We start from the raw sequence: 22,206 nt of genomic DNA on the forward strand, positions 1-22,206 counted from the left end.
GGCACTCGCACATTGGGAGATGACCATTCTACCACTGAGCCATGCCGCCCCTATTACAAAAATAATACATTCCGAAAAATAATAACTATGCTACAAAATTTTGGGGTGAATTTCTTTCCATCGACAACTTTTTTTTTAACACTTCAAAACGCCATAAGAAAAAAAGAAGACATGCTAAATGAGTAAAAATCAGATTACAAGAACAGTTACATTTTAACCCCACCCCCATCAACAAAACATTTTTTTTTATTTTTTTTTATTAAATCTTGCTTGAAGCCACATTTTGGTCTGACGGTCGGCCATTCATGGAAACTATATTTGCAGAAGCTCGCACATGTTCACATGTAAATCTGTGTTTAATTTGCATACGGGGCGGGGGATGTGAAGTGCTTATTCAAACGATGGATGACGCCAATAAAGCTGTCCACAGGTGGAAGCGCTCTAATGGCGGGTCTGAGGAGAGCCCGTATACTTCGCTGGCTGACTGCTTAGGCTAGCACACATCGGCGGTTCAGGGTAAAAAGAAAATAAAGCTTGCATCAAATGACTTTGTATAATAAATGACTGCTGTTTCCTTGCAACCAACATACTGCAAATCAGTGTCGTAAAAGCATGACATTTAAATTCAACACCTTAACAGATGACAAAATCAGTGCAAATTACAGGTGAGAAACCATGTCAGCTCTTCATACTGTACGCACTTCATTTAAAAAGCTGCTTGCCTGGTTTCCTATGTTTTTCCTTTCCTCTTTCATTTTTCCTTTTTACTTTTCAGTGTCCCTGTGTGGCAGATAGCGTCAGTAGCTGAACAAGTGTCACATCCTATCAGCGATGTTTGAACCCACTCTAATGCCTCAACAGGGCAGGCCACTCGGGCGCAATGAATGTGTGCACATTGTCCTGAAGCTGCTTTTTTTTTTTTTTTAAACCACAAGCCATAATGAGTTAATGTTATTTTTTAAATGTATTATAACAAATCACACATTGTCACACTATCCAATCTATTTAAACTTGACTATTCCATCGATTAATTGAGTAAAAAAAAAAAAAAAATCACAAATTTAAAAAATCATTTTTTTAATGTTGTTAATCCACTAAAGTGAACATAAGTTGAATTGAGTACATAAAAATACTCATTTACTATTTTCCTTTACATATGCATTATTAAACACCAACAAAATTAGCCTATGCTAACCGTGATTAGCATTAGCGCGCTAGCGATTACCACTTAAGGTAAACAAACATTAAGTACCATTTCAATCACACATGTAATAGTGCCTTAAAAGTCACTTACAGACAATGTTTCAACACATTCCATTACGGTTAGCAATCGCGATTAGCATTAGCGCACTAAAAAACATAAATATTTCCCATCAGCACTAGCAGTGTGACAAATTAAGGTAGGTGGTACATGAATTTCTTCAAGACGTTTGGTCAAGATCAGACCTTGTGCTTGAGTTATAGGAAGTCCCTATTAATGCAGGTCTAATCATATGGATATATTTGTCTCAAAATTATTCATGCAAATATATCCACAATTTTCACGTCTTTCAGATGTACTGATATATCCACTGGAACAGAGTTGAACTGGGGTGCAACATTCAATTTCCAATCCTTATGCGCACCAACACACCAATTATATGCACCCCTGATTATAACACTTGAAGCAACAGATTTCTGGGTTCTAGGCAGGACACACCCAACAGCTTTGTGATATTTTGAATCCCACTTGAGGGTTTGGGTTAGGTCAAGATCTGACCTTGTGAAATTGTGTTAATAGATTTCTGTGCGTTTTAGCAATGCAAACTTTGACCCTATGCTAAACTTTCCTGTATTTGGATCAAATTTTGATCTCTGAAAAATCTTCCAAAGTGAAATACACAAATACCAATTGGCCCATTAAGAGTATGTCCGCTCAAACTAAAATGGCTCCTTTCCTGTTTGTTTTCAAGCATGGCTTCTTAAGACATTTCAGTGTGTCTTGTTTTGACAAACACATCTATCTGATTTCCCCATCTACTGGACATACTTTTGACGAGGATACATTTTTTTGCCCCCCGACTTCGAGGTGGATATCACTGAACAGCTTTTTGGAGAGCATGTTTAAGGCCCTCCGAAAGCACCGCATGGCTCATGCCCTAAATACTCACTGTCTGTGTAGGATGACGTAAAAGGATAAAGTACAGCATTATACATGAAGGAGATTTAACTGCACGTGGATTGATGATCAAGGAAGGAAGGGGATTAGTGTAACATCTCCACTGCGCACAAACCAATGCTGGGAGAGCGCAAACAAATCCAACCACAAAAAGAAGGTCACACATTTTGTTCCTAGCTTAAACTTCATATCACTTATTTTTTTTTTTTTTGCAAACTGTGTTGTTTATGGCCACTGTCCATGTTAGTTTTTAAGCAAATGCTTAAAAGAGAACGCTTGGAGGTCAGACAGGATTGATTCGAGCTGCTAATGTGTTATTGAATGACCGTCCCTTAGTCTCAGAGCGCTCGCGGAGTTTTGTCAATACAGATTGGCTCCAGGGTAAATATCAAGTGTCACACAAAAACACATCAGAAATACAGGTAGGCCCACATGGAAAAGACTAAAGCTCATACAAATATTTACCCAAAAAGGTTTAACAACCCTGTCCAGGTGTGCTTCATACTGAATTTTGTGGGTTAATCCCAACAATAATAGCGCTTCTCTCATTTACCCAACAATAATAGCGCTTCTCTCATTTTAAAATACAACATATGGGCATCAAGAAAGCTTTTTATACCATTATTAACCAAAATATATGACAATGTTATACACTGTTTATAGCTTTAACAAATTTTCAAAATCCTGAGAAGAAAGTTTTGGACAATTACCAAAAGATTTTGTCTAACCAAACTGTGGTGCACAAGATTTAAAAAAGGGGAGAGTTGGCATAATATTTACACATTTACATTGCTGCTGTTTCGAAAGGTTCAATATGGACATTCCCTCTATAACAGGGATTCCCCAACTGTATGCATAATTAATCATGATTAATTGGCTATAAATGGGCTTTGATTGTGAGTGAGGTGAGACGTCAGTGATGTTGGTCCTGAGAGTTTTTTTGATAGGATTTTCTCCACACCAAATTCAGGGGATTTGGAATTTGCTTTGTGCAATTGGGAAAATACCACAAAAGTGGAAGCATATATTTGCCTTTAAAGTCTTGGTCAAATTATGATTATTGCAACTCCTAATTTTTTTTTTTTGCCAAAGTAAATAAAGCAGGGGTTGGGAAACACAGCCCGCCAAAGCATTTTATCCGGCCCTCCATGCAGTTCTAAAACCAAATAAATAAAACCTGAGAGGAAGAACTTACTGAGGACGTAGAGTGACAGTGTGATGCCAGACAAGCAAAAGCCTTCAAAGAATCGCAGTGTGCTGAACATGGGAACGTTGACTGAAAAGGCCACGGTGAGGCCGAACACCAGCATGAACATCACAGATATGATCAGCACAGGGTGACGGCCAAACCTACACAACGACACACAATGTCAAAATATTTACTGTAATGTCAAAATATGAATGTGACCGTAGAATTCTGGGGATGTCTTACCAGTCAGCGAGGATTCCGAACACCAGGTATCCGAAGATGGATCCCACCAAGAGTGAGAATTTTGCAATGTGGACTTTCCATGCAGAATTGCACACCAGACTCCACTGAAGAGACAATAAACACAGCTGTTAGAAATGCATGCCAAGTCAAACATGTCAGCATGTTATATTCAGTCTTGTCAATTAATTGTAAAATTATAGCTTGTGTGTTGCATTTTTGACAGACTTAGATGGAAAATTTGCCATTCAGAGATAAGTGGCACTATAATGATTGACATATGAGACTGTTGAATGATTGCACAAGCAGTGACTGAAATGCTGACCAATCACGATCAAGACTTGAACAGGATGGCGGCACGACGAGTGAAGGAATGTTTGCCATGCGTATCATAATTATGTACTACTTTTGCTTTTATTTTGTTGAACTTTCTTAATTAAAAATATGCAAACACCGGATTGTTTTCAAATCTTGGCCGATTGTTATTTTTTGGCACTAAAAGGTGAATGAACATACCCAGTCAAATCTGGACATCTGGTCACTCTACAACTAGTAGCAGCTAGCATAACAGCTCAAGAATATTTTATTATTTGTTTTAAAATGTCAAGTGCCATCTTTTTTTTTACAGTACACGTGCCAGTTAAGAAACTGTAGAATTCTGAAACAAACAAGTAACACCACATGGTCTCAGTTTAGCTAGCATAGAGGATTAGCTGCTAGCACAAACAAGGCTAGCTACTATACTAGCTACTACCATAACTACTATAATAAGAACATTTTTACATGAGTGTATAACTATTTTATATCTTTGCTACTATGTACAATTCCAAACATCCGTGCAGTTCCGCAATTCAACGCACCGTACACCGACTTAGCATTAGACCCCCCATTTTGACTTGTGACGTAATTGTGACGCAAGCTCGGAATTGTTCATACTGTGACAGTTAATGTTGAAAAATTAGATAAACAAGTCACAATTTTAATTACGTGCTCCTCATCAACCATCACTGATGTTAAGATAATTTGTCTTAACCTAATATTACGGTGGTTAACTTGAATTTTATTTTCACAAGCATGCTAGTAAAGAAAAGTTAATTAAAGTATTGCCTGTACATTGCATAAAGATTTCATGATGGCAAAAGTTAACTGAACTGATAAGTTCTGTTTATATTTTTTTTCAATGGGTAGAAAAGTAATTTGGAAACATAGTGTCAGCAATTGATTGTGTTCAATCATCGTGGCTCCACTGTAGCTGCTAGTGCTATATTTTAGATAATATATACATTATATAATTCAGTATCAGTAAAAGGACATATTGCAAAATGGTGCCCATTCTCCATTTTGCTAAATAATATAAACATTCTTTAAACAATATCATGTTGGGGCACTCGCTTTAACCTGGCATGACCTCTATCGCAGTGACCCGCTTTGAATGGAACGCTCCAGGATTACGCAGAACCACCTAGTCATCACATGATCCAGGAATGCTACTCATTCATGCTTTTGGTATCGATGTCAGGCGAAGAAAAAGCACACAGGGTCACAAAACAAGTTCCTGTTGTGCAATCACTTTATAGCTGAGAGACGGAATGAAAACAGAAAGAAAACAAAGTGACTCCGCAAATTGAGACGAATCAGAGGCTGGAAAAGCTGCTTTGAAGTGCTTGAAAACACCGCAGAGGCCTACCACAGCTAGATGACCAGTATTGCGACACAGAGTGTTTAAAGTCACATGGAGGCGAAGCCACAACACGACACAAGTGTTAAAGTGCGGACAAAATGTACAGCAGACAGATTGGGGGAGGTTGTGCTTGTCAACATGTCATTAGGGCGATTTTTTGTAGATGCATTTGTCAATACACATGTATTATTAACTAGGTCTCTCACTGACCAAGCTTGTGAATTATTTGATGGAAACTACATGCTGCGAATCGTGCTAGCCGCTTGCGCTAGCAAAAACAAGTAGTATATACACAGAATGGAGAAAATATTAGCGTATCTTTGTTTCTGCAATTTCTTCTTTATTTTAAATGCCTAAACTAAAGGTACATTTGTTTGAATTAATATATTAATAATGACAACAAAAATAGCTCAGAATAGTTTAACTTAAAGTAGCACTAAGCAACATTTCAATCTTAATAAAATATTTTCATAACTCTTCTGATGAAACATCGACTTAAAACTAGTGGAATGATATATTTGCCATGGCCTGAGGGGGTCTGAATCATTTTTACTAGCACTCAGCAACTTCGAGGAGGATAGTAGGAACACTGCCACACAAAAAAAAACTACAAATGTGCTGACTGCTTTATGGCATACGTCACTTCACCCTTTCCCCATTCGTTACAAAGACAGAAGTCAATTTGAATGTTGACGCAAGATTACCGCTTTCCTGGCAGAAGCTGCAAAACAACTGAAAAGTTTTGTCTGAGGAGACAAAAATGAAAAAAAGAAGCTATAAGCAGATAAAAGGACAATCAAGGATCAACATTGGCCTGGCTTTCGCTCGCTGGCGTGAGCTCAAAAACGATGCAATTGGCTTGTATTGGGAAATATGGTCTTCCTTCAGGCATAATCAACGTAAACCGGAAGTTCCTTAGTGTTGCTTTAAGAGCTGATATAAGCCATTTTCCATGTTTTTTTGTGATAAGAACAAAAATTGCTTAAGTTCTTACATCAATAGCTATGGCAATGTACCGCCAAAAAATAAGTGCTTTAAGGCATTCCATGTTTTATTTTCTCTCTTCGTCATGATACACCTTTAAATGGTACCATACATTTAAATAAATAAGAAAGAAAACAAGGTAGTCTAATAAATTTTTACATGATTGTATGACAGAGTTTCTCTAACGGCAGCGGTGGAACCTGAATTTCTATAGAAGACAAAATTACCACAATAGATCTTGGTATCCTTGAATTTTGACCAAAGTAAAATTCCTTTAATCCTTGAAAGCTCGACTTTTAATATAACTTGAAAGGGACAACGAGAAAATGAATTAGTAAGAAAGCATTAGTAGAAAGTTGCTATTGAGCTCTATTAATGTAAATCCTTTTTCACAAATGGAATAATAGAAATAATAGTGTGAGTATTTTTCTGCTACCTGTGTGTCTGTTTTCGCATGATTTGTGCATGAATATCCGTTATTTGATTTAATATCAATCCCAAAGTCGATGCTAATTTCCCCTTCACGTGTTTAATGGGATTTTACATTGACTTTAGCATCAATGCTAGCAATGTTTTAAAAGCAAAGTCTTATTTACATATACAATGTGTGTTATTATTTTTGTTGTGTGTTTAGTTTTAGAGTGCAAAGTTCTAAAGTTTTAAAGTTCAACTGGGGTGTCATTCAACAGCTTAAAACACGCTCAGGGACGTTAGAATTTGAAACACATACACGTCACATGCTTGCTACGTTGCTACACATTCAAGGTAATCATAAGCAAGGTTGATCATTTGTCTTCAATTATACCATTTCAAAGATCAAGAGTAGCCAAAATTGATTCGATTAATTGCCCAGTCCTACTACAAGGATGTCAAACGTTTTTTCCTCTATGCACCAAGTTATTATTGCACTCAGGGGAAGGATTTTAATGGTGAAAAGATGAAAGGGGGGACATTTGGCAAGGGAACAAAATGCAAAAAAAGTGTTTACTGTATCTTTTGTGTAAACAGGGACAGATTCAATGCTTTAAAAAATTCAAAATGAAATATCAACAGCTTAAATGTTTTCTGTTTAGAAACCACAACATCGACTGTCATCTTAAGGCTGTTTAAATGCTGCTGGAATTATATATATATATTTTTTTTTTGTATTACATCTGACTGACTGGGTATGTTAAAGTGCAAGGCAGTTAAAATACTTATCGTTCTTTCGATATAACATTTGTTTTGTTACTAAATGGACAAAAGCTAAGAGAAAATGGACAATATGTAATTCCAAGGAAAAACACTGTAGTGGGATATAGGCCTACAATCATGATCAAGATATTAAATTACCTCAGTCGGGTGATGCACAGCATTACACCTCATCATCCATTGGACTTAAGAGAGTGTCTTACTGCTTTAATGGATCAATATTTGGTTGGTTCGCTTTTGATAATTATTGTATGCCAATAATAAAATGTTGCTTAAAACAGTGCTTGCACAGCCAATAAAGGAAGAAATGGAAAATTTCTGAAAGTCAATCAAACGTCCGTACAGTCGCACGTAGAGATTCTTCCTTTAAAGATCCTACTCTATGAATATGGATAGACTCTCAGCAAAAATTCCAAACAATCCGGTTTAGTCCAAGTCCCATCATGCGCGGCGTGTCCGCTATGCAGCCCATTATCCCTGTGTTCTGTTGCTTTGCTATTGTGTTGCTCATTAGAGAATAATGAATAGAAGGCAGTGTGCAGAGTTGGGCGAGACGCGTTTATAAACCTATTAGCCGACAGAAATGCGAAGCGTGAAGAGGCGGCAAAGCGGGGAGGGGAGAAAGAAAATCCGTCAAAATCCTGGAAGCGTCTGCTGACTTCTCTTAAATGACTGCGACTGCAGTGGAACAATGGTTATGTCATACACATAACGTGGATTCATGCTGCTCAATTGAGCCCTTTACTGTGTGAATAAATGTTTTTGAATCGGGGCTAACAGAGTGTTGTTGTGATGAGGTGTGATCTGGCGAATAAACTACTACGGAAGGTCAAATGCCCCCCCCCCCCCCCCGTATGCTGGACACCTTAATTCAGTGAGCATCGGAGCATGCAATTTGATTTTTGATTGGCAACAAAGTAGGTAGTGAGAGAAGAACTTGGGACAAACGAGAGTTGGACTAGCCTCACTAAGCATGCAGTTACTTGATTGATTGTTGTTTTTTTTTGTTAACTTACTTGTACTTGCATAGGGATAGACCGATTATCGGCTGGGCCTTTTTTTTTTTTTTTTTTTTTTTTTTACAAATCGGAAGGCCGATAAAGCTGGTATCTCACCGAGCGGTGAATGCTTGCGAACATAGCGAATTTAGGCTTTTCATCAAGATTTGTAAGATGTTTACAGACAGTCTTTACTTGTCATAAAGACATTTCAAACAATTTTTCACTGTCTGTGATGACCTTTTGAAATCTTTTAGGAAGCCTGACGAAAACCCCAAATTAGCTACGTTCACAATTTTGCAGGGATTTGTTGCTCAGTGAGACAGGGGACTTTTCATTTATGGATTTATTTTAATTTCCATTTAATAAAAGATGATGCTGACACTGGGAACTTCATACACTTTTTATTTTTATTTTTTTTGGGGTTAATTTTTTACGGAAGCGTATTGCAAACAACTTGAGCTTGAGCTTTGGATTTTTTGAGTATTTTATTTAAATTTTCTTTTTTTCTGAATATTATTTTCTGTTTTACTGAATATTTTGTTCTGTCAAAAAATATTCCGAAAAACAGGCTGAAAAAAATATTCCAAAAAACAGGAAAAAAATAATCCAAAAAAATTATTCAAAAAAACAGGCTGGAAAAAAATATTCAAAAAAACTGAAAAAAAAATGTTATTTTATTTTATTTTTTTTACCCCTGAACTCCAAGTGACTTGTTGCAGACTCGCTAATAGCGGACACTTTCCCGCATACCTCCATATGCAATAAGATGGTCATGCTTACTTACTGGCTCTCAAAGGAATGAATGTGTAATATTGTATTGTGGTTTATTCTCTAATCTCTGAGGGGAAAACCCCTTTTAAAAAAATACTCAGAAAAACTGAACACAAAATATTCAGAAAAACAGAAAAATAATTATTTTATAAATCAGGGGTAAATGACTCAGAAAAACAGAGGAACATTTTTAAACAGAAAAAAAAAATTACTCCAAAAAACAAAGCTACCCCAAAAAATTTGTCAGAAAAACCGGACTTTTTTTTTCAAGTGAATGCAATACGCTTCCGTAATTTTTAAACAAAACTGTCTATTATTTTTAGGTTTGAATGCTAAAATGTTCTATTTTACTGCAACTGAATATCACCTTGAAATATTGGTTATCGGGCTCCTTTACTAATAATCGGTATCAGTATCAGCCCTGGAAAAAACATATCGGTCTATCACTAATTCTGACAGAGAAAAATAATGAGCTGCTTAAAACACATCTGTCATTTTAATACAGTAGTTGTATTTAAGGGATACTCGACTCATTGAGCTATTTTCAACAGTAAGATGATAATATTTTGTCTATAATAAATTTGAGAACTTTATCATTTTTCATGTACGACTAATAACTTAAAAAACTAATTTTTCCACTTGCTGTCGACTGAAGATGACATCACACTCACCTGTGCTGAGGAAGTAGGTAACTAACGACCAATCATGGCTCAGTTTGCTGACCAAACCCAGAAAACAGGGCAGTTAGTTTTTAAAGGTATACATTTTTCATAACAATTATGAAGTAATCACATAAATTTTAGGCAAAATATTATCTTCTTACTGCTGAAAATGGCTCAATGAGTCAAGTATCTTTTTAAATCATTGTTTCAGTTAAGACTTTTTGTTCCCATATCATATCAATAGTGGTTAACTTTTGACACTTGCTGCAGTATGACTATTTACATCTTAATATTAACAGCATTTTAATTATCTTTTTATTTACTACTACTAAAATATTACTTAAAATATTGTTGTTAAATGTTTGCGGACCACCAACGAAGCAAACCAAATGTTTTATGACTTTTTTAATACAAATAATTATCACTGTATTGCCTATAGAGAAAATAATACAAAATATTATATAGACAAAATGTGTTTTAGAAAGTATCATTATTACTGTATGCACTGTAGTTTTCCTGGGTTGAAATTCGCTTTTAAAGGGTGTGGCCTAATAATTGACATCTGGATGTGGTATTGGGTTGGCCAGTTCGTCTGCGTGTGAGCATTTGAAAGTGAGTTATGGCCTACAGCAGGTCTTTGCGAATGCTCTCATTTGGAAAGTTCATCGGCCACGGTGGCTCGACGGCCCACATTTTGATTCATTTAGGTTTCACTTCACTCCAGCAGCAGCGTATCAGAAGCTCACTTGTATCTAAAACATTGGCACGTGACACGAAGCAGAAAAACGGCCATGATGAATAAATGATCAAAGTCATAATAAAAGAGCACATCAATGATCAGTCAGTGCTTTGCAATTGGAGCGGCTCGTTTCTGAACCTGCTGAACTTTAAAGTCGTGGGTGGGGTGGTTCAAAGGGTGTGGAGGGGGGGGGGGGGGGCAAGAAACACTAGAACAAGTCACAAAGGCTGAAAGAATCATAATAATACAATGTAATATAATGCAGCACATGTGAGCAGAAGATTTTAACAAGAAGAGGAACGCGTAGATAAAACGAATGAATCGCAAGAAGAAAACAGTTTGAGGAGAAGAGAAGGTAGAAACAAGCACACGGAAAAAGATAATATAAAGAGCGCAAGAGAGAGAAGGAGAGAGGCTGCTGCATAGTTACTGCCTAGCAACAGTGATAATCAGAACCTTCCAAGTTTTACCTCACCCATGGGTGGAAAATACTGTGAAGTGGTGGGCGTACAGAGTGGGGGTTAAAGACAATATCAAGTCAAAAAGGAACGCTAACAAGTGGATGAGAATTTGTGCTTCATTTTGCTTGCATAGCACTGCTGCAGTGATTAAAAAAAAAAAACTTTGTTGGTCATTGGTCACTTCATTACCTGCACGATCTATCCAATTATTTTCTTTAACATTTCTTAGCAAACAGGCTCACGGTTGAGCTGGAGCCTAACCAGTGATGGGAAAGGCAATGGACACCCTGGACTGGTCGCCAGTCAATCACAGGACACAAACAAACATTCACATTCACACCAATGGACAATTTTAAGGCTTCAGTGAAACTAACATGCACGTAAGGCTGAACTATTTTGAAAAATGATGTAAATGTAAATCCCCACTCTCCCCATACACATATAATAATAATTAATATTAGGGATACACGATAATGCTATTTTCAACCGATACGGATAAACCAATCATTTAGAAAGTGCCGATAACCGATAAGTCAGCAGATAATTGTTTGCAAATTTAACATGAATACAAATATACTTTTGAGTCCCACTATAATGCTAACATGGACAAATGCATGTAGACATTGTGTAAAGCGCCATGAAGCTAAATTTTATTGATATGTCTGCTTCAAAGAAAAATAGTAACTTATTTTGAGTTTGCCAAAACAAAACAGCCATGTTTAAAAAATGCAAACATTTCTTTATTATCTGGTTTATCTGTAGGATGTCGAAAGTGGTTGATAATTGCCGATAATTATCGGCGGATTTCTTCATTAATGGTTTATCTGTTTGACGTCAAATTAATCGATAATTGCTGATAATTATCGGCCACCGATATTATCGTGCATCCCTAATTAATATTGTAATTTAATAGATTGATTTGACGTAATTTGACATTCTTCAAGGTCCTTTTCTAATATATTTTTCAAGGAATAAATTCATCTGTACTACAAACAACATGTATGTAATTTATTAAACAGTAAATGTTTTGGTTTTATAAGTTAGGCAAAAATAAAGGCAAATGAACCATGAATTAATATAAAAGACAGCTTATTTCTCTACTGCAATTTGAGTTGTTAACTTACTATGACAGTTTGACACAAAATTCTACCCAACTAATGTGGCATAAACAAAAGCTAGAAATTAATCCATCCATCCATTTTTGATTGCGCTTGTCCTCATTAGATGGAGTATATCACAGGTAACTTTCAAGCAAAAGACGGGCTATACCCTGGACTGGTCGCCAGACAATAACAGGGCACATAACAAACGACCATTCACTCATACAACTATAGACAATTAAGAGTCATCTTAACTGTGAGGCAGTCATGCTAACCACTACACCACCGTCCTTCATAATCAATACGCAAAAAGACAAAAACTATTTTTCACCGTGCCATATAGTTCAGTTAAGTTTACCACGGTACAGTTTGTCATGGCAAACCCCAATCTGACTTCACGACTTCACAGCAGCGTGACAGTGTACAAACAATGAATTCAACAAAAGAAGAGGAGCATGGCATGTTCTTTCTTCTTGCCATGCGGATGATGTTTATTACAACAAGAAGACAAGCTTTGTTTCAGACATAGCGCCTTTTGTCTTCTCCTCATTCCATTCCTGCGGTCACAAGGACTAGAGGGTTCTCTATCAACCAATCAGCAATCTGCAGTGTGTCCAGCCCGGCAGTGGCAATAACACTAGGTTAGTAGTTCAACGTAGAGAAGCAAATAGGGACGCAGTATAGTTGTTTTGGTAGCCTTCACCTCTTTTGACAAGATACTAGGCCTGTGGGGGGAAAAAAAGTTGACTTACAGCACATTGAGCTTCCCTAAAACACAGGAAAGGAAATTCTGAACATCCAAAAAAGCACTTGGGCTGTACTTGTTATTCCAAAATATAACTTCCCACTCGGTTTTAGGTGTTCATCGCTTAACCAGTAAAGGGTACTCCTGCACTAAACTTCCCCAGAAGAAGACAGGAACAGGAAGTTATTGACCTCATGTAGCTAACAGCTAGCTCTAGTCTACCCTCATGGAATAATGTTGAAGCATCGTCTGTAAGTGACTTTTAAGACGCTATTTCATGTGGATATAATGATGTATGTGGGAACTAAATGGTAGTTAGTGTTTGTTTACCTTAAGTGTTAATAGCTAGCGCGCTGATGCTAATCACGATTACTAACCATTTAGCATAGGCTAATGTTGTTGGTGTTTGCATATGTGTAGAAGATAATACATTATGAGTACTTATATATACTAAATTTTACTTAAATCCAATCTTAGTGGATTAACAACAAAAAAAATGGGGGCGGGGGGTTAATGATTAATCATTGGAATAATTGATAGGATAATCAATTTTAGAAAGATTCTATAGGGATAGCACTACAATATAAAAGGTACATGCAAAAAAAAGGAGCTCTAGTCTTGTCCTTCCCAAACTTTTTTTTTTTAACCTTAAAGTAATAGTTCGGGATTTTTTACATGGATCTGTATGGCATCGTTACCTACAGTGGTGTGCATCAACACTGACTTACCGCTAACAGCGTCCTGTCACCCGAGATTTGGTTCGTTTTTGCAGTGTGCCGTGCAGTGATACGAACAGAAAAATAGTGCCCAGCGGTAATGGAGTCTGACTTTTTTCTAATTTGCGGTTTTGTGATGCAAATGTATCACTCTTTTGAACACACTTTGTTTTTTGAAGAAAACGCTTTATTTCCGTGACCCCAGCCACCTAGCCGGACTACTTTCGTCTTGACCAAAACCGGACCAGATCTCGGGTCACAGGACGCTGTCAGCGGTAAGTCAGTGCTGATTGTAAACCACTGTAGATGACGGTGCCATACAGATTCAGGTCAAAAATCCCGAACTATCCCTTTTGCCCTGCCAACTTTAAGTCAGCCCACCAGGAAAGAAACAAAATATGTTATTGCGAATACATACTGGGGAAGGTGAGGCAATACGTTTAGGTGTGTCATTTGCTATGTTGGTCAGCTCAAGTACACTACACAATATAAGGACAGTAAAAGTATTAGAGGTGTTAGAAAAAAATCGATTCTGCAATATATCGTGATATTACAGAGCGCAATTCTCGAATCGATTCGATATGCGGCCGAATCGATTTTTAAACATAATTTTTTTATGGGAATATTCAAACAAACGTCTTATTTAGGATTTGGATTCACACATTAAGCATGGAAGAATGTTATATTAATGGAACATTAAGCCTTAACATTTTATTTCAGTGCTGTTCAAACATGAAACAGACTGCAACCTGTTTGTTAAATGCAGTGGCTCAGTTATAAGCCCGAATTTTCAGATAAATAAATACATTCTCATACAAATCTTACATTGTACATGTACAAGTTTACTGAGTTGTATTTTCTAAATTTGAGTTTAAATGTTTGTTTTTTTTTTAATTAAAATTGCAATAATCAATTTATAGATTCGTATCGGTATCGAATAGAATCGTGATACGACTCGAATCGCTAGGTACTAGGCAATTCACACCCCTAAAAAGTATGCATGTCTATTTTTGGGTTGGGTATCTCACATTTAAAATTGGCTCATCTACATAGCTAGCAAACAGTAAGCATGTATAGTTCTCATTACTGGTCGTGTATCCTGAAATGAAACAAACAAGCGTTGCAATGATGTGGCAATTACAAATTGTGATATTGATGTATCCCACCCCAAGCGCCAAACTGTAGCGATGCGTGATGCAATGTAACCCCGCCTCTCCAAATGTTCCCCGTTGACGCTGCCGGGTGACGCTCATGTGTGCGCTCTGAGTGGCTGCGCTGGTGGGTGGTTGGGTGAGTGGGCGGGGGTCACCTCCTTTTGACAGCTGAGTGTGTTTCAAAGTGTCCCACACTGATCAGCAGGAGGGGGGGGTGGGGGGTGGGGGGGTTGAGCAGCTGGCTAAACAGAATATAATGGACACAGACTAGTGCAGTGAGGCCCTCCTCACGTCATGGGTGTTCATCCTACAGTATCATCTTTCACATCTGAGGCCTCGGCTGCTTTTTTTGTAACGGTCTCCCTTATCACACCCACCCACACCGTAGTCGGACCTGCGATGCTCTTGGGTCTCGCTCTAATGTTTTAGAAACCAACTGTGAGCCGAGAAAGGTCGGTTGCACGCGAGAGTAATGATACATTCTCATTTCAGAGGCTGAGTCCAATTAAGATGGACCCTGAGGATGGCTTTGACTCAATTAGAGCGGGCCTCCACGTGAACCACTTTGGATCCTTTGCCACCTCTTGTAAATGCTACTTTCAGTGCCAGTGAGGAAGGAACTTAAACATAGCAAGCGGTGTTCATGTAACATGGCAAGTACGTCCAGCGGTAAAGCCACCAAAGGAATAAAGCTATGCATTTCAAATAACATTTGACAATTCAACACAACATGGTCAAGGACATTGTTGGGATAAACCTTAATCACATTTGGGTGGTGTCCTACATAAGATGGCGGAGGAGGTCCGTTTCTACATCCGTGACATCACATAATAGTAAAGTCATAACATTTAAATATTTGTATGAACAACACATATGGGCCAATAACATAAAACAATTAAATTAAAACAGTGAGCATGGCGAACAAACTACTTTATTCCGTGCCATTTGTAAACTTCTATTGTCACAAACACACCATTTTTAAATGTCACACAGTTCAAATAAGGGGAGTCTGTTTTCCATATTCAAATAGTATAGCAAGATACTGCAAAAAACACAGCATTAAAAGGCATCAGTCAGAATGAACAACGCAAACAATTTGGAGGAGACCGATGATATCCTTTGCATCCTTCTCAGTAAGGAGCCGCATCTATTTTATTGAACAACAGTCTGCGGACAGCGAGAGAACCGACCTCTGCAGCAACGAGGAGAGTGGACTGGAACAGCAACAGGGTAAGCTAACGTTGCGTATTCTAAAAGGAAAGTCAACCCAATTATTTTTTGTGACAATATGTTCTACGCAGCCCCGCTAGTCTAAATATGGTATTCTTCCTAATATTGTGTTAGTTGAATATGAGTTATGAAGCAAAATCCAGCCGTTATCATCCATCTCAGGAGGCGGCCATTTTGTCACTTGCTGTCGGCTAAAGATGACATCAATGTTGCTCACTCGGGTATCAAGTAACAACCAATCACAGCTCAGCTTCATAAAACAGGTGAGCTGTGATTGGTCATTGCCTGAGGGCCTGAGCAACATTGATGTCATCTTCAGTCGACAACAAGTGGCAAAATGGCCGCCCCCTGAGATTGATAAAAACGGGTGGATTTTGCTTCAAAACTCATATTCCACAAATGTAATATTAATCAGAATGTCATGTTTAGACTATAGTGAGGTCACATATATTATTGTCAAGAAATGTTTATGGTTGACTTCCTCTTTAATGCTTCAAAGAACGAATCACTCACAAAATGATTGACTTAAAGATCGTCACCAAATTTTACCAAACAAATTGATTTAAATAGAGGAACTGAATTTTCTTCTAGAACGGAATATAGAACAAAACAAAAGGAAATATGCATTATGTCAGTCTGTGGAACAATCTTGACTGTGTAATTAAACTGTCTCAGTCCTTTTGTATTTTCAAGAAGTGTGTAAAAGCGCAATTAACTGACGAAAATATGATATTGCTACATAGCAAGAATTTATGATTTTGAATTATTTTATTGTTTTGTAAAACTGTTATTTGTGCCTTGACTTTAACTGTCATCCATTTTGTGTTAATAAGGGGCCGATCTAAGTATGACTTTCCGCCCCTTTCATTTTTTTCCTTTTAAATGAATAAATAAATAAACTGAATTCTGTTTGAATGATGTCATTTCAGCACTTAACTGCCTGAAGGTTTCAAGCCAATTTTCTCCCAGCTGAAGAGTTAGCACAGTGTGGCCTGTAGTTGTTCACACATGATCATAAGGGTCCAGTCACATGGGGCGCGAGTGCGTATGCGTGTGCGAGGCCAGTGTTGACACTTGCCTTACTTACACAGTGTCACGGATAGCCGAACCCAATTGTGACCACGCAGTTCAAACACAGGCACAAATGCAGAGTCATCAGTTCCTGCTGCTGTGCCACATCCTATTTTATCTACTTGGAGACGTGAACATGTGGCCACGCACACAAGGTGGGGCGCAAGTGGGAGAGAGAGGCTCCTCGCTTTAGAGGGGCCGCACTCTACGCAGAAGACGAAGCAGCCAAAGCGTCATTCTCATGGGTTTTATTGTGAAATAAATATGCAGACGAAAGACTTATCTGGGGAAGATGCATTTACTGGTCCTGTTCCTGCTGACTTTGTCAAGTAGCCCAGGTGGCAAAACTGCCATGTGTCTTTTGGTGTGTGCGTCTGTGTGTAGTTTGTTAGGCCAGGGCATAAATGAAAACTCCACAGATTTTTTTTTTTCCCCCCGGGTACTTTGCTTAATTTTCATATTCCTCCTAACCATCTGTCCGCTGTTACCTAGACAACTGTCGTAGGTAGGCTTGCATGTTACATTTATTTCCTCCGATGGGTAACAATTATTGCTGCACAAATTTTGCCTAGCAACAAGAAGTTACACAGCAAAGTTGCATGACATGACCAGGAACAAGAATTTGACACAAACTAGTCTCATAATTCTTGTGCTTTCTCTGGCAATTTTCTTAGGGTACCTGTTCCTGCTCACTTCCAGTCAAATGTAATTCAAACAGGCCAGTGATGTTGGCTGGCATACACAAGTACGCTGTACCATTTACCAATATACCTCGTATAAATGCTACATGTCTCTTTTATCAACAGGCACACGTGATCGTGCTCCAGAAATTCTGGCTAGCAAGGAAAGTGCAATATGACCAGAGTGGTGTCGTAAAATGCATAGAAAGCATACATACAGTACAAGGTCGGTGCTGCTACTGATTTAATCTCTCCCCATGATGACCTTGTTACAAGGTTGACATGCATGGTTGAGGCTCTTCGTGACCATTCAAGCATGCAGTGGCACCAACATGACATTCTCATTGTGTATGCAAAGGCAACACAAATACAGAATGTGCAAGGGTGACACCAGCATGAGAGGATGAGCTGGTGTTTAATATTGCAAGAATCAAACACGGCGTGGATCCACACGATTACTCGCAAGATATTTCAGAACTTGGTAAACTAACTTAAGTGTGGGCATTTTGTCTCCTTTTTGATCGTCAGACGTCTCAAAATATCAACCCAAGATTATCCACTGTAGGGTGTTTTTTTTTTCTTCTTAGACTCTCGAGGTAACAAACAGTATCTAATTATATCGATATATATTCAAAATCTCCGATATTGGCCATCACAATCAAGCAGTCAATTCCAGACTCCGAGTTTGCAAATCAGATGTAGTTACCAGGTAAGCTAACAATTTACCTAGCCTCTTCTATTTCTTCTTCTACTATCTTCTTTGCGATTTTTGGCACCACGCTGCCTCTCACATGTCAATATTGGTACCACGAAAAGAGGGGGAAGGAGACTCGGGACGAAAAGTGTATTTTCAATTGGAATAACAACAAATAATTGTGATGCAAAGGTTGATGTACTTCACACGACAAATAAAATTTGGACTGACAAAAAAATATATATATATACATGTATATATATATATATATATATAAAATAAAATTGGCCCTGGCATTTTGACTTATGACTGATATATGATCAGCTCATCAGCAAGGTCTGCATAAGCTTGGTAACGATCCTGTTGATTGGAATCAGCAGGGAAACCTCCAAAACCTGCAAGATCGCCGAGTTTGCCCACCACTGACTTAGGCCCACCAGCTCAGCCCGACTTTTGCCAAACATTTAGTTAGTTTAGTTTATTGATGTTTCAGTTTGCTATCTATATTCTAAATGGCTTCATGGACTGGTAAAATATGGGTCAGTCTCTTGTGGTAAAATGTAGGAAAATAATCATTCAAAAGCACAGCATCCGCCCCAAAAGAGGCCGGCCCACCACACTTTAAGGACACCATGTATGAGGGGCAGTCAGAACAGATTTATGGTGGTCCTTCACATTTTAAAAATTGGTTATATGAAGAAACAATAAGTTTTGTTTAAGGCATAAAACAACTCCTACGTTATAAATAAATCAATCATTCTGACCAGAAGATTTAATCAACTCCTGCCTACTTTCGTCCTGGATCGCTGCGGTTTGCTTGCTTTATTTAAATCGGACATTATTGGAGATAAGCAGATGGGCTGTTGGCACAGTAGTGAACACAAACCCAGGCTGCCCCAACCACCATTAGTGCCGAGACGCTTCAAAGCTTGTCTTAACATCAGACTGCGTGTGTGCTGATAAGCCCGCAAAACTCAACCGGCATTCATTTGCAGAATCTGGATACGTTCCTCTTGTCTGCCAGCAGCTGCGAGCTAATCAAATTGCACTTTCATCTCCATTGATTCTCCTTGTCGGGCGCGTGTTGAAGATTTGATTACGTTATCCAATCATGGTCATTTTACACACAAATAGGCCAGGTTTTTAATTGGTGTGCAGATACGAGAAAATTACAGCGATGCTAGTTTATTCCATCAACAACATGACGCCACATGAAAAAAAGCAACCCCCCAGAATGAGCCGTGTAGGAATATGTTGTTTGGTCACGGGGGCAGCCGGTGGGCAGAGGTGGGAGGGCGATGTTTGGTCAGGAGTTGCATTATTCCAGAGCGTGCGTACTAAAGACCTTTGCCCCAAATCGAACGGCTCCTGTCTATTACCGGCAAATTCCACTGGTTCTGTCAGTTAAGGTGACACCAAGGGTTTGACTAACAAATGTCAGAGGACAGAATAGACATGGTGAGGGTAAAAACAGGAGTAATGACACGCTAGGGGGGGCACTCGGTGAACAAAACAAAAAATGAAGCAGGTGGTCTGGCACAGAACCCACCACGGGGATCCCCCTGCCCCTCCCTCTGGTGTAGAATGAATGAATGAATGAATGAATGAATATGTACATAAGACAACAGCTTACCTTAGTGACAACATTCTGCACAAGGCCGGTGTGCAGCTCAAAGGTCCACGCGTTGCACATGCACTCCGTGTCGTTGTAGACGCCAAGAGTCCGCCCGCTCTCGTTCTGGGGGCCACCCGACGCCCAGGAGCCGGCCCACGTCACGTTGCTGCCGCTGGTCGTCGTGGCGGCGGTCGCGGTGGTGGACCTGGAAACGGTGGCGTTCGACAAGGGCCGGATGCATGTGTTGTTCGGCTGGGCGAGGAGGAAATTGTCCGAGTATTGACTGAATCCGATGAAGAGCGCTGGGATCCATGTGAGCAGGATCAGCTGTTTCTGGTACTTCCCGAAGCCGCCGAGAAAAGGCAGGACCGAGCCGTCGATGCGCGTCAGAGGACCCGGCGTCGACGACGTGCTCTCGGGGGACACGAAGCCGTTCTCCGGTTGATGGTCGTCGGTGTCGGCCATCGCGCTTCCGCCGGTAGATGCCTCCTCGGTTGTGTTCGGGAAGGAGGGGTTGCAGTGCGCGCCCCCTCCACCACCACCACTACGAACACCACCCCCTCCTTCTCCGCCGCCTCCTCCTCCCCCTCCTCTCCCCCCACCCTGTCGACTCCACAATGCGTCAATGCGCTCAGCTCCGGCGGGGGAGCCACACCAAGTAGACTGGAAGGAAGACTTTTCTGTTATCAGGAAACACTTTTTCCTCTGCCGCGACTGTATCGCCGACGCACACGTTGCGGTCCGCGAACTACACAACGACCTTACTTCCCGTCGTGCGGTCCATTGTGTCGGTGCCGGTGGTCCGAGGCAGTTGAGCTCCCGGAAGTGAGAGGCTAGTTACACACCTGAGCATAAAGCCGCGCGTGGAGGCGGACTTACCTAACATGGCCGCAAACTAGGGACGTCCTCTTTCAATCAACGAAATCCACTTGGCATACTTTATGCATATTCATGACCATCAAATATAATCCAAATAATGACAATTTAATGTTTAAGACCAAACGACAAACGCACTCATTTAGTATTAGGTATAGGCTAACTGACGGCCATTATAAATGCATTCAAAGTACCTGTATATTTTTAAACTACTGTATTTATTTACTTATTTTAACCACACACACACAAAAAATAGTGATAAACCTCCAAAATGGGGGTTTACTCCCCCCCCACAAAAAAAAGTGAACAGGTGAATCTGTCGATGCCGAACCAAGAGTTTGCAGGGACCCACTTAGAGTTGTCCCTTAATTTAGGATTCAGTTATTCAATGCCCACGCTTGTAATTCAAAACACACGTCTCAAAATCACCTTTCCTCATTGAAATGAATGGAAATGCCATTAATCTGTTCCAGCCCCAAATGAAACAGCAACCGTTTTTTCGCAACATTTTTAATAGAAAAGTAATAGCACACTAAATACACTATTGTACGTAATAAAAACAGAGAAATATAATGTATATATTTTTTAAATCATTCATGATATTGATTAAATTGTTTGTTCTGGTGCATTTCCCACATCATGTTAATACTTGGGCGGGCCACCCAAGTAAATTGGCCACAAACCAAGACGTTTTCTAGAAAATTTATAAAAAATATATTTAAAAAGAAAAAAAAACGTGTCGCGACAGGATATACCACATGTAACGTTAGTTCGCCGTCACTCAGTTGTGGATCGTGAGGCTAGAAGAGACGTAGTAACAGGACTGAGACCTTCCTCCCATCCCCCCCGACGGAGTCCACTCACCCAAGTAGATTTCAAATCTGTGGGAAACAGATGGGCAGTAAAATACATACTGTAGACAGTCATAACTGCTACGTAAGATGCTGTAATTGTTGTCTTTTTTTTTTTTCAGAAGATCAAGAATATATTCCTGGGAGTATTATTTGTAACTAAAAATTTTGCTCAAGACAAAAAAAAACATGGCATAAAGATCGTATCTCGAAAAAACTCCTATGTCAGGTGACTTTTAAGTCGAGCTACCACTTAATTAATTTGTTCCGTCTCACAAGTATAAAGCAAATTTTGATTTATTAGAAGACACTTAGGTAAAAGTGTTTGTTGGTATTATTCATAAAATAAAATGTGTAGTAGTTTTTAAAGGGAAGTCAACCCAAAATTTTGCTTTAC

General features: G+C 39.0%; 1 pseudogene across 1 annotated transcript in view; it reads right to left on the reverse strand.

The window, feature by feature from the left end:
- The window catches only part of LOC144043780 (solute carrier family 22 member 23-like), a 48,559-nt pseudogene extending 27,622 nt beyond the window's left edge, over positions 1-20,937 (reverse strand). Inside the window, exons 1-3 of the transcript XR_013291161.1 lie at positions 20,101-20,937; positions 3,591-3,694; positions 3,354-3,508 (exon numbers count right to left, since the gene is read on the reverse strand). The product of XR_013291161.1 is annotated as a solute carrier family 22 member 23-like (transcript). The remainder of the gene's footprint in view (positions 1-3,353; positions 3,509-3,590; positions 3,695-20,100) is intronic.
- Between the last annotated feature and the right edge of the window lie 1,269 nt (positions 20,938-22,206).

The sequence above is a fragment of the Vanacampus margaritifer genome, chromosome 2, assembly GCF_051991255.1.
Source record: "Vanacampus margaritifer isolate UIUO_Vmar chromosome 2, RoL_Vmar_1.0, whole genome shotgun sequence".
Classification (NCBI taxonomy): domain Eukaryota; kingdom Metazoa; phylum Chordata; class Actinopteri; order Syngnathiformes; family Syngnathidae; genus Vanacampus; species Vanacampus margaritifer.